Below are 14,702 nucleotides of genomic sequence, written 5' to 3' on the forward strand. Positions count from 1 at the left end.
CAGCATCAGATAAGAAAGGAATTAAATTTTAACTAAAATTTTGCAGTAGGAACAACCACGACAATGATCAATCGCATTATTTACATGTTTTGTTATCCACATTTGGGAGAGAATGTTGAAGAATACAAGCAAAGCTGCGCAAACACTTAAAATTTTGACTGAGAGCAAGCGCTCATTTTGCAAATCGACCGTATAAGTTGGCAATCACATAACTCGGTTTGCGACGTTGCGGACTTCCTGTCATACTTTATTTTTTAACTGGAAAACTACTCAACAGCAATTCTTAAAAACTGCCGTGATTTTTCTTCTTTGTGCAAAGAAAATTCTGCATAAACTTCAAAGAATGGTGTCAATTTGTTCTCCTGTAAGAAAATAACATAGAGGTGGAGATTTTCAGACACCGCAAACAAGATATGTGATTGCGGACTTACACCATCAAAATGTTGCTGTGTAGATAGGTAAGATAGGTACTTCCATTTTGCAGCATGATGATTTTTATAGCAGAAGAATATATAGTCACCGAAGAGTTCAGCTTTCCATACAAGATTATTATTGACAAAACTTTACTGATTACATTAATCCGATAAATCACAAATTCCTTTCAGCATGGGAATTTAGAGGTTATGCACGGTGAAAGACTGCAGGTTCTCCGGTCGATAGTAGTGTGCATGCGCTGCAAGGGAGGGGTAAATCGGTGGCGGGAAGCAGCGGACATGTTCGACTGAGGCACTATCGAGTTTGCTTGTTTTCAGGTACTTGTTTAATGTTGCGAATTTGTTCAGCACCTGAAACCTGCGGATTTGGTCCACCATCCGTTCGAGGTTCTGAAACAAGAAATTAACAACACTCAGAAAACCTAGCTCAGGAAACAGATGGATGCTTTAGATAATTAGGGATTTTAGGTGTATTCACTCCAGATCAATTAATCTTTCTTAGACAAGATTTGTCTTTTATTTGGACAAATCCTGAATCTTTTATTGTTTCTACTGCATGCAGTTGTGTATTGGAATGCCTGCTCAGCAAGGTTGCTAGATTGTGAGAAAAGATATGAACGTTCGACAATTAGTTAAATGTAGAAATGTACTGAAATTTCAGCACTATCTGGCAACAATGCTGTCCAGACCATGAATCTCGGCAGAGGAGTCACAAGGAGTCACTCATAAATGTCTCTGCAACAGGACAGATATTTTTCTGTTTTATCTTAGTTTTCTCAGCAATTTCCATCGGAATGGAAGCTCAAACTACGCGACTTTGAACTCGATTTTTGTAGGTTGTTTTCACTCAAAAAATTCAAGAAAATTCCTATGACCTGAACAGGGTGTCTACAGCCTCAGCAGGAAAAAATTCCCTGACTTTTGCAGGTTTTCCCAGACTAAAATTTTCTGACTTTCCATGTCGACTATTTTCACACATGGAGCTGAAAATGAAAAATTTTTGGCATTGGTTAATTTCACTACGAATGACGAAAACGTAACTCCGGGCATTGAGCTCCTAACCAAACTGATGAGCTTCTTATCAATTGTGTGAACACCAAAGATATTTTTTCAGATTTCAACATTCAAGATTTTTCAAATTCCTGATTTCTACCATAAAATTCCATGATTTTCCATGATAAATTTTCAGATTTTCCTGACCTGATGGAATTTCCTGACAATTCCTGGTTTTCAAGAGCTAAAGACACCCTATGAAATCAACTTGTTACTTCCCATACATGAAAGGATTAGTATTTACTCAATAATCTCTTAGAAAAAACAGGAGAATAATTTATGAAAAAAGGAAAAAAAAAATCAAAATAATAAACATGGGTTATTAAATAGGCAAATAATGAAAAGAAATGAAAGATCTCATCATTTTTACCTACATGTATTTTTGGTATTTAGCCACTGCTCATTACTTCAAAACTGATTTGGGGGGGGGGGGGGGGGCGACAAAAATTTTTTTTAAAAAATGATTAAATGGACTTACAATGCTTTTGACGTTTTCGTCTTCCCTGTCAACCCTCTGGACTCTTAATAATGGTAAGAGAAGTCAAGAGCTTCGAATCTGCGGTGCTGTCCTAGAAGAACAATCATCGAGCAGACAGCCCAGTTGAGGCCTTCACTGAAAAGTTCCCTGGAAGACGACACAAGAGACTCATTATAAAAGAGAAAATAAACCATCCAGAAATTTAAGCACATTGATATGTTTGTAAATATTGTCTACTTGAATTAAACACTCTTTGGAAAGGGGTCTCGTCCTGCAAGAGCGATGAGTGAGGTAGAACACCCATTTTTTGAGGGAGGTCCTTGAAGACTTTCTCGCATCTACTTGCACTAGATTATTTGGAGTTCTTATTGCAGAGAAATACTAGGACATACAACTTGATGAGATTAAAAGGAGCAAAGAATGAAAAAGTTGCAACACGTCCATATTTGGACACATTTAAGCAGTGCAACACAACAGCAACGCCTCTCTGATTCGAGCTTTGAAAAGAACAGAACTGTTCAACATTTTCTATGAAGTTTTTTCACATCATGATCAGTACGGCACCATAATTTAAAGAAAATCAGTGTTATACTTTTCTTTAAAAGAAATGAAAAAGGGCCCAAGTTAAGTAGAGACGCAATAAGTAACATTAAGGGGGGGGGGGAGAAGAGTTGGGAGTAGTTAGGAATTTAGCTGGACATCCACCTGTTATAAATTCAATATCAAGAGAGAGTACTCACTGGACAGTGCATTCCATCTCTCCGACAGGAATGGAATAAACGAACTGCAGAGCAGACCACAGCCTAAGAAATTCCTTGCGCTCATCGATATTCATGACTCCGTTAGTGGGCGGTACTCTCACCCAGATGGGATCATCTAGGAACCCACGAAGGCGAGACAAGACAATTTCCAATATCGACAAACCTCAGCACAATCTCTCGCGGGTCTAAAAGTCTCCTTCTTTGGCAATCATAGTTTGCTTGAAGAAGATAAAAAGCAGAAATTATTGACCGAAACCAAAAGACAAGAAAAAACAGCACAGAGAAACGAAGAGAAAAAGATCTTGACATTATACAGAACCATGCTTGAAAAGCAATCTGATGAGACTGAATTGCTCCTACATAGGGTGTCCCAAAAGTACTGCTATTTTTTTTTCGAGCGAACAGTAGCAGATGTCAAAATGCAGTTTGTGTAGAGTTAATGTTCTGGTGAATACCAATAAAACAAGACCAATCCGAGCTCTCTAAGTCAAAAAATAACTGAGTCACAGTGTTTTGAAAATGACATGTCGGACTGACCCCTCCAGGATTTTTAGCATTTTTATTCTGAAAAAAAAAAACAAAACAAAGAATTAAAGATTTAAGTGGTTTTATTAAATTAATTTTACAGAATCTTACCAAGATTACTAGCATTTACTTTTATTCACTGGACGACTGGACAACTAGTTTCCTTTTAAAAGTACCTTCCTTTACTTTCCACACAGCGCCGCAACTGTTCTTCCCACTTCTGCAAACATGTTTTTTCGATATCTTCTTTCCTGAGGTTGTTCAAGAAAGTTTCAACAGCTCTTTTTATTTCGTTGACGGAGTTAAACCTCTTGCCTCTTAAGCCCTTCTTCAACGTAGGGAACAACCAAAAGTCGCAGGGTGCGAGGTCGGGCTGTAGGGGGGTGCGGAAGACAGATAATCTCGTATTTATCCATACTCTTTAGTGCACTGGGCCGTGTGGGGGCGGGCGTTGTCGTGGTGCAAGAGCTATGTCTCCTTCATCTCTGGCCGCTTCTTGGCAATGTGCTTACGTAGTGTCATCAGTACAGAGCTGTAGTACTCCTTAGTGATTGTCTGCCCAAGACGGACAAAATGTTGGTACACCATCCCTCGAAAATCAAAGAATGCAATAAACTAAAAATCCTGGAGGGGTCAGTTCGACATATCATTTTCAAAACACTGTAAATTAATCATTTTTTCACTTAGAGAGCTCGGATTGGTCTTCTTTTAACGGTATTTACTAGAACATTAACTCTACACAAACCGCATTTTGATATCTGCTACCGTTCGCCCAATAAAAAAAAAGTGCAGTACTTTTTGGACACCCTATATATTATATTGAGGATCTCATTTGATTAATACAATTGATATTATCCCGTTAATGGGACGAATTAAAACTGGAACCAGCCTAAATGCATTTGATGTCCAATTTTCGCACAGAATGATGGAAATCATTATATAGTTACTTTCGTCGTATCTAAAGGTAAGCCGTAGCATACATTTTTCTTTTCGATAGGATGCTAACTTATAAATTACTCACCTTGGCAGATCCAAGTTCTTCTACATGCTCGACCACATGAAGAGAATCAAATTTGGCTTCTAGCTTCTGCAACTTAACTTCTGGTATCTCACCCTCTGAAAAATAAAACAAATTATTAGAGAATTGCCATTAAAAAATCACTTTTCCCAACACAAGAGCGAAATACGATAATTAGCCTTTACAGAGGCTATGAGATTAAGTACTGTGCAGCATGTTTACTCTTTGATATTAGCGAGGAAAACAAATTACACAACGAGAAGTCTAGAAATCAACTCCTGAACAAGATTGAAGTGTTCACATCAACATTGGTTAAACTGCAAAAATACAAAAGATGTCATTTGTATTATCAGACTTCCATTTTATTTAATTTAAAATATTCGCTCATATCTATTCTAATATCTATTTCTAATATTCTTCAACGATCTTGCCCTAGTTGTATGCTTCGTAAAATCTCTTTGGTTTGCTGATGATATAAAGCTTTATTTAAAGATTCAATCATGTAATGATATTCTTCTTTTTCAATCGGACATTATTAATGTTGCTGCCTCGGGTATAGCTAATGGCTTTGCTTTCAATTTAACCAAGTGTTTTTTTTATGATCTTCTCAAGAGATCGTTCTTTTGATAACAATATACAATGTTAGATCATCAGCTCCTACAGTGCAAAGTTATAAAAGACCTCGGTGTGATGTTTGATCCAACACTTTCCTTTGCCGATCATATAGATTATGTAGTCTCTAAAGCGTTTAAGAAACTATACTTTGTTTTCAGTAAGTCTAAAGAATTTAAGAACGTCCAAACCCTCTTGATACTTTGTAACTCTTTGGTTAAACCCATTTTAACATTTGCGTCTCCTATATGGCATCCTATCTCTAAAGGCAACTTTGCTAAAATTGAAAGAATTCAAAGATGTTTTCTCAGATTCACTTCTTATAGGACTAGAAAGCCTGTAATCACTCTTTGATCATGACCTGTCCCCTCTCTATTCCTCTCTCAAAATGTTTGAGCTAGTTAATACATTTAGTTACAATGATTCCTTATTTCTATTTGAGCTCTTTCATGGTTTCATAAACTCAACTGAACTTCTTAGTAAATTTAATTTAGCTGTTCCAGCCAGGTCATTGCGATCTAGGAACATTACTTAATACTAATTCTAATAGTTCTGATAGGTCACTGGTCACCAGAATGAGTAAGGTTGTTAACTCTGTACCAGTTGACCTCTTTAATTCTAGAATCTGTAATTTTAAAACTGCCTCAAGGAGGAAATTCCTTTCTGATCCTAATTAATTAGTTAGTTGTAACTATGTCTCTTTTTATCAAATTTTTATAATTTTATTTCCTACTTTATTATTGTACCATTGTTTTTTTTCTATTTCTTTTTTTTAACCTTATTGCCATCTTCTTGTTTCTTTGTTTCGTTGTAATGTTTAGCAAATGGGCCTTTATGACCCGTAGGAACTGTAAATAAATAAATAAATATCTTATTCAGGACTTGATGGCAGAACTTTGTATTGTGTGAATCGTTATCTACGAAAGATTTTAAACGGAAAACATGCCGCATTTTTCCTGGGTTAAGACTTTGTCTTTCTTTTGAGAACAGAGATAAAATTTTTCTTCTCACGCAGTCTCATGAAATTGAAAAAAATATAATTCTTTGCTGGAAGAAAAAATGTCACGAGTCCCCTGCAAAATCCACTTGCTTTACAGAGTTGGACAAAATTCTTTAACTTTTCAAGACCCCTCTAAAAATTTGAAATTTTTTGGAAGGGATCTTGGACTATCCGTTGAAAGGTTCATATTTTGAAGAATTTTCGGACATTTCAAACTCCAGATGGAGAGAATCTTTACCTTTACAAGACGGCCTTGGCAAAATGTTCTGGAATGTGGCAGCATGGACTAGATTGCACGTTTCGCACGAGTGCCTGCTCCATGAACAGACAAAATAGGATTGTGTTGCCAAACTCACAGAAGTTGTGAAACAGTTCCGTCCTGGCATCTGGGTATTGCATGATATTGTTTAATTGAGCATGATAATAACCTAGGACCCCTGGAAAATAGAAGAGAGATCATTAATTACTTTTCACTCACCATAACATGACCCTGATTAACTGACCATAGCTCATGATAGCTTATTAAAACCAAGATCAATGACTTTTCAAGGAATTTAAATGAGTACAATTTTGGAGTGTTAAGGATTTTTCAAGGAGGGTCATTCCATATAGAACCTACCAGCCATGCAACCGCCCGACTCGGATTTTGATGATAAATTTTTTTCTTGATCAGACCACCAAATAATGAACTTCTGCAAAATATTAGGTCTCAAATCGAAAAACTCACTGAGATATGAATTTTTGAAGTTTTAAGAATTTTCAAGAAAGAGACGTTTCAAACTTTCGAGAAAGAGAGGGTCATTTTTCCCAAAAAACTTCACCCCGGGCCTATTTTTCGTCGGATTGAAGTGAAAATTTGACACAATGTCAATGAAAGTATGTAGACTTGAGAATAAAATGCATAAAATGTTTGACTTCACTCATTGATGTGCTGCGGTTGATTGTTCGTTGTGATTTGTCTGATTTTAGCGGCAAAACCTTCCCCCTTCAAATGCCCATAACTTTTGAGCTGCAAGTTATTTTTTGCTCCAATTTTTTTTAAAATGCTCCTAAGAGTATTAGAAAGACGCCTAAAGAACAATTCTGATGGCGTTTTGGGCTTTAGTATCTTTTTTTTTCACTTTTGTCCGAAAAAGGCCTAAAAAACTGAAACTAACACCAAAATTATTCCGATAATCGACCATTACCCTGAAAAGCCAACTCAAAAATCGCTCAATTTTTGCCTAAATGGTCCTTACTGTGTGCACAATATGTTTGAAAAATAAAAACAATGGTGTTTTGGGTTTCAATATCTTTAACTTCGTGTTTTTTTCCGAAAAAAGGCCAGCAAAACTGAAAAACACTGAAATTACACCAATTATCGGCCCTAACTTTGGAGTAGCAACTCAAAAATTGCTCACATTTTTACTGAATGGTTCTCACTGCATGTGAAATGCGTCTGTGGAATAAAAGTGATGGTATGTTGGGTTTCCATAACCCTTCTCCCAACATTTTTTCTCAAGAGAGGCTCGCTTAACTGAACAAAGCGCTAGGAAAATCTCATTAACCGACCATTACATTGAAAAAGCAATTGATTGGGGGCCCAGATTTTTCACCAAAGGACTCTTGTTGTATGGGAAGCCCACTAACTTGAGGAGTGAATATAGTGTATTCTTGGTTGTAGTAGTTTTCCCCTTCACTCCAATCTTTACGATCGGCTTTAAAGTAAGGAAATAAAACTGCAGGTATCCCTGAACTGATGGGCGTCCCTATTCACATTTAAATGTGATTTACTGACTCTTGGATGGCATCAGTATGAGGTTAATAACTTACAAATGTATTCTGAAATTAAAAATCTGAGGAAAAGATAAAAAGTGCTAATAGGAATTATCAGGACATTAAATTGTTAAAAATTGAGGAAGGTTATTCATGCTGACTAGAGTTGTAGTATTGTAATTATTAGTTTTGAAAAATTGAGTTACCTATTTATTTCCTCAACATCTCAAGCAAGGGTTTCACTCTTAAAGGGAGGGAAAAAATATGTACAAAAATCATGTATTCAGATATTTTGCGATAAATAAATAGAATGTTATCAATGAAGTAACTGTAAGGTTTGCCCTTGATTCACTCAATTCAGAACTTAGTTGCTTTTTCAACTCAAAGTATTAAATTTACTTCAAAAAACTTTATAATTTTCAGATCTAAAAATTAGATTGTTGCTGATTTAGATCATGATCTTGTTTGCCCTCAATAATTACTATAACCCAGAGTAAGTTAAAGTTATGCTAGAAATCTCAACAAATTCGTATGCTGCGTGTGTGCATGATAGGCATGGTTCTTTGGGCCTGTTCTATCCAAATCAGAGGAAGGCAGCGACTTTGAGATTTCATTTATGTATCCGTCCGCCTCCGTGAAAATTAAAAAGGTTTTTGAAGTATATTTAATGCTTCGAGTTGAAAAAGCAACTAAGTTCTGAATTGAGTAAATCAAGGGCAAACCTTACAGTTACTTCATTGATAACATTCTATTTTTTTATCGCAAAATATCTAAATACATGATTTTTGTACATATTTTTCCCTCCCTTTAGGAGTGAATCCATTGCTATATTCACTCCTCAAGTTAGTGGGCTTCCCATACAACAAGAGTCCTTTGGTGAAAAATCTGGGCCCCCAATCAATTGCTTTTTCAATGTAATGGTCGGTTAATGAGATTTTCCTAGCGCTTTGTTCAGTTAAGCGAGCCTCTCTTGAGTAAAGATGTTGGGAGAAGGGTTATGGAAACCCAACATACCATCACTTTTATTCCACAGACTCGTTTCACATGCAGTGAGAACCATTCAGTAAAAATGTGAGCAATTTTTGAGTTGCTACTCCAAAGTTAGGGCCGATAATTGGTGTAATTTCAGTGTTTTTCAGTTTTGCTGGCCTTTTTTCGGAAAAAAAAACACGAAGTTAAAGATATTGAAACCCAAAACACCATTGTTTTTATTTTTCAAACATATTGTGCACACAGTAAGGACCATTTAGGCAAAAATTGAGCGATTTTTGAGTTGGCTTTTCAGGGTAATGGTCGATTATCGGAATAATTTTGGTGTTAGTTTCAGTTTTTTAGGCCTTTTTCGGACAAAAGTGAAAAAAAAAGATACTAAAGCCCAAAACGCCATCAGAATTGTTCTTTAGGCGTCTTTCTAATACTCTTAGGAGCATTTTAAAAAAAATTGGAGCAAAAAATAACTTGCAGCTCAAAAGTTATGGGCATTTGAAGGGGGAAGGTTTTGCCGCTAAAATCAGACAAAATCACAACGAACAATCAACCGCAGCACATCAATGAGTGAAGTCAAACATTTTATGCATTTTATTCTCAAGTCTACATACTTTCATTGACATTGTGTCAAATTTTCACTTCAATCCGACAAAAAATAGGCCCGGCGTGAAGTTTTTTGGGAAAAATGACCCTCTCTTTCTCGAAAGTTTGAAACGTCTCTTTCTTGAAAATTCTTAAAACTTCAAAAATTCATATCTCGGTGAGTTTTTCGATTTGAGACCTAATATTTTGCAGAAGTTCATTATTTGGTGGTCTGATCAAGAAAAAAATTTATCATCAAAATCCGAGTCGGGCGGTTGCATGGCTGGTAGGTTCTACATGGAATGACCCAGGAATGAACAAACAATATTTTAAACACTTAAAAGAATGCCGTAGTTAAGAAAGATTACTTTTCTTTCCTCTTTATTCTCTGCTCTGCTACATATTCGTAAAAAAGTGAATGCGTGACACTCAGACAGAGACAAGAGACCCTCCACTAGTATCTTGGCCATTGTGGAAGCTTTTACTTTCGGGACTTCAGCATTCTACTGTTGACTTACCTACATGGTTGATGTTTAAGAACGTGTTGGCAGTTTCGTTTTGCAAACAAGTCGAAAATGGCCGAAGTTTGCGAGACTTGTTTGGCTCATGACGTCACCCGAAGCTCATCATCGACCATGTAGGTAGGTCAACAGCCGAAATTGAGGTGATGACTGTTGCTCCCTAATAATTGTCCATAAGGAACTGTTGAATCCCCGAAAGTAAAATCTTCCACCTGTCGTTAGGAGGCCAGTGGAGGGTCTCTTGTCTCTGCACTCAGATGACACTATTCGACACTACAATGACTAAATAAACAAAGAGAAACTGATGTTCCGAACAATTGCAAACAAAAAATCATTAGATTCATTTCCTGGTGAACATTCATATTAGGCTCAAGAATTTACTTTCCAAACTGGCAAGTGCATCCATTACTTAATGACTGAAATTTGAGGAGAAAAAACGTGACTTAAGTTCTTCGCATCAGATTTTCTCTTGCCGAGCAAAGCAAAAATGTTACATCTACCTTCAGATTTTGCTATCTTCTTCCTTCTATTAAGTTCAATTTGGAGGAAACTGATCCTCACTATGTGTCATTTCTTCGATTTGTATTTTCAATGATGAGCCAAAGCCGTACTGAAAATCTGAAGAATATGTATGCACTTGCGTTTGTTTAATAATACATTTTCTCAGAAAAAAAAAGTGAAAATCTAGAGTTGAGTTACAACGTCTTTTCTTTTGATGGCAGATTTACTGGTCCACTCTCTGCTTTTGTCTCCATACTGCCGCACTAAGGAAGAACGCCGTATAAACCTTCAGGCATTGCTGTATTTCCTTTGATGAAACTCGAATTTCCTGGTAAACTTATGAATATTTTCCTTCCAGTTAATCAGATAATTCCGCTCGCAATTCCACCGAAAGGTCCTGAAAATTTCAAGGGAAAATATTCATAACTTTCATAAAAATGAACAATTTATCGAGGGAAATTTGGCAACTCTCGAATGTTCACACAGCGTTTTTCCTCAGCACGGCAGCATAGGGAACAAAACAAGTTCAAAAAAGAAGAATCAATCAGCAGATAAAAAAAATAGGATGATAACTTGAATAAACCTGGAGATCAATAGTCATATCATGGAAGCTTGCATGTTTTGGGCATGGCTTCCATCGAAGTCTTAGTGAACTGAAGGAGGTTTCTTTGGATGAGTAATTTGACAATTTTGAGGAGCTCTTCCATCACTATTGCGATGCCTTGGTAACCTAATAATCTACACATATGGTGCATGTGGCAAGGGCTGACAAAACCTACAACAGAGGCGGATAAGAGTTGAGTGCAAGGATGATAATGACATTGAAACATAAATTAAAGCTTACAAACAGGGAATTCATAAGGTAGGATAAAGACATTTTGGTCTTAATTTAATACATTTCAACGGTGTAAGTCTGCAACCACGTATCTCGTTTTGCGATGCTGCAGACTTCCTGACATACTTAATTTTTTAAATTAAGAACTACTCAATGGCAATTCTTAAAAACTGCCGTGATTTTTCTTCTCAGTGCAAAGAAAATTCAAAAATGTTGTCCATTTGTTCTCCTTCAAAAGAGTAAAATAGAAGGGGAGATTTTCAAACACCACAAACATGAAACATGGTTGCAGACTTGCTCCATCGATTTATAATACATGCTAGATTGTGTTTTCTTCCCTTTAATTCGTGGATTCCTCAAACCTGACTACGTCATTCTTTTCATAGTTTCAGAGAAAGAAATCAGAACTGCAGAAGAAAAATCTCTGTGCGAACAGAGGTTAAGTTAGGGACCTTCTTTTCCGCGAGCAAATTTTTCTTAAGATTTGAAAAATGCACGGAGGAAGAAAATATGGATATTTCAGCATAGGTTTGACCCTGAAATCTAAAAAATTGAAAGATATTGGGTCCTGAATTCCCAACAATTATTCACTGTCTTGCTTTGAAAACTGCTCAACTCAGAGAAAACTGAAGTTTTCGCTGAATGCAGAAAAGTGATCTAGAAAGTCAACCACATCTTTTTTTCTTTTAGGAAAATGACCAGCTTCAAGGTTTACAAAAATTCAATTCGCACATTGAGGGAACAAAAAGTATCACATTTTCGGCAATTAAACTCTTTTGAGGAACTGTGGAACGTTTATAAGAAACCTTTTTCATCAGTGAAAAATTGTCTGCTGCATTCCATTCAATCCGTTTTCTGGATTTTAAGTCTTTTTTTTATGGAGTTTGGTATGCTTAAAATGGCCTGAATAAACTTTAAAAGAAATGTTCTCACCACTAAAACCAAGCACATAATTCCAATAGTACGAGGTTTTGTGGAATTGGTCTATTTGCATCTGATACTGGCCATCGATATCTTTCCTTTAAGTCTTTTTCCCACCTGACTTATCCGCGATTAACGACTCCAACATTGTGCGCACCATGTAAAGCTGGGTTGAGGATGGGCCTGAGAAAAAGAATACAATTTTTAATACTTCCATAAAATGGGAACAAATAAATTAAATCAATAATTAACTGGAAATGTTTATGGAGCTTTTCAACCGGTCTGAGTAAAGAGTTGACAATTTACAAAAGAAAACAGGAAGTTTGCAGCTCACTATTAAAAATCAGGCACCAATCAATACTAAAATATCGTAAAAAAAAAACCTCAGTGGTTTCATTGTAATTTATCCATTCCCTCTAAAACTTTTTTGTGTTTCGGCGAGAAGCTATTTCCATTTATTGTATAACATGGTTAGAACAGTCACACACCGAACATCATGAAACAATAATAAACACCATTAACACAGAATCCTTCAAGAGTCTAGGATTGAACAAATGTTTAACAATAATTTTAAGAGATTCCTTACTTAGATGGATTTTCGAGTCACTTATTGAAGTATTCTTATTATATTTCATAGAGTTAATTAAGTACGGGCTAAAATTAAATGACCTTCAGATTTTTTTCATCTTATTTAAGTGGTACATAATGGAGGTGTTGCATGCGTGAGGAATTTGCGATTTGACTGTTGATTCTTATGTAAAAGCTTGCGAGAAACACAATGGTGCCACTGATTTTCTCTGAAATCAACTCCCAAGCTCAAACAAATCTCTCAATTTGAGGCCAAAATGAAGGGGATATCCCACGCTATCCTGAGAGTGCACCTCTACATCAAAACAAACTCTCCATGCAAAGATGGGGAGCAAATACATTGACAGGGCTGCCACTTCATTTGGGGACTCTAAAACTGAAAACACAGCAACCCTGTTAATGTATTTGCTCCCTATCTTTGCATGGAGAGTTTGTATTGATGTAGACGTGGACTCTCAGGATAGCGTGGGATATCCCCTCCATTTTGGCTTCAATTTGCGAGCTTTTTTTGAGCTTGGGAGTTGATTTCAGAGAAAACCAGTGGCACCATCGTGTTTCTCGCGAACTTTTACATAAGAATCAATAGTCAAATCGCAAATTCCTCACACATGCAACATCTCCATTGAGTTACATGCCGACATTCCTTCGGGGCACTTTGATACCAAAGCCACAATCAGGATCTTACTTTCCTTTCAGCACATCCGCTGATGGTTCAACCCCTCGCTGCCAATCGGCACATGTTTCTTGAACAGAAATCAAAATGCTGCAATGTAAAAATGAAAAGAACATACATTCGGCAAGGTTAACCTCCATAATAAGCCCTGATCATAGTTAAATTTAAAAACTAAAATCCTGTCTAAATGCATTAAAATTGAACCGCAAGAAATTTTTTGGAGGAGGAGAGGAGGCGATTATTTTCTTATGAATGATTCATTCTAAAATAAAAATTGTCATTTGTGCTTTGAAAAAATTGAAATGTTTAGCTTAAAACGGCCAAAATTCCACCGAGAAAATAAATGCAAGAAAGAAACAAAAACTGACTGGAGCCAAGAGATTTTGATGATTAAAAGATTTTTGTGGTGCATGTAACAAAATCTACTGTATAGAGACTTAGATCACAAAAATCACTTTTTTTTTTGTTTTTTTGTGCCAAGATGTTATGGCCTGCGGAAAGAATCTCGAAGTTCTGCAATGGAATGCTTTGCCATTTTCAGGTTTCACCGGACTTTTCAAAAACTTTTCACCCTAAAAAATAATACTTGAAAGAAAGGAATTGAAGAAATTTAAAGGAAAGAAAGGAAAAGATAATGTACCTTCTGATTAGGTCTCTCTTGTTCTTAATGGCTTTTTCTGAGAATTACTTGCACAAAGTCCTGGAGTTCTGCATTAATATTGTGACTGATGGCTTCGGTAAAGAAGGTTTCCATCGAGACATTAAAACTTGCAGGCCTTTGATCATTGCAATAACCCCAATTAGCGCAAATTTGTCCTCTTTCGTGTAGTTGTAACAAGTTGCCTGGGCAAAGGAAAGTGAAGGTTAAAAACAGCGAAGAGAAATTTACAAAGATTTAAGGAAATGCTTGAATAAAGATTGAATTTTTATTTTATTTGTACTTTTTGTACATGGAGCCTACAATTTTTGTGGGCTAAAAATACCCGTCATTTTACAATTTCTTAGCGGATCTTACTGACTAATTGGTTTACAATTTGCTTTTTCACTAAGTTCTTTCAAGGAATAGTATGGGTTCACCTTCATACATTCTTTTAATTTTTTTTACAAGATGAATAGTAGGGTTATTATTTTTGATCAAATCTCGCAAGCATTCTGGCAATTTATTATACAGGTTTCTGGCTCTACAGCTTAGAGAATCTTTACTGGATTCCCTAAGGCTTTCTCTCTGTACAAACTTATGTCTCGTGGCGTAGTTCTACGATAGTTCTAGCTAGTTCTAAGATAGGCTCTAAAGAGCTGTCTGCATTAAGAAATACATTGAAATACATTAACTAACGAGACAACACATGAATTGAGAATTTTGAAAAATACACATTATCCACAGTGCCTCTTTTCTTAGCTTTAAAGGCTGAAAACCTGGCACTTAACAATCAAAGTTCGGCACAAAGGCACAGGCCT

The 14,702-nt window shown here is 36.2% G+C and overlaps 1 pseudogene; it reads right to left on the minus strand.

The window, feature by feature from the left end:
- Positions 1–527: 527 nt before the first annotated feature.
- LOC109037917 (cytoplasmic FMR1-interacting protein-like) lies at positions 528–13,878 on the minus strand (annotated as a pseudogene).
- Positions 13,879–14,702: the final 824 nt, after the last annotated feature.

The sequence above is a fragment of the Bemisia tabaci genome, chromosome 8, assembly GCF_918797505.1.
Source record: "Bemisia tabaci chromosome 8, PGI_BMITA_v3".
In the NCBI taxonomy this organism is placed as follows: domain Eukaryota; kingdom Metazoa; phylum Arthropoda; class Insecta; order Hemiptera; family Aleyrodidae; genus Bemisia; species Bemisia tabaci.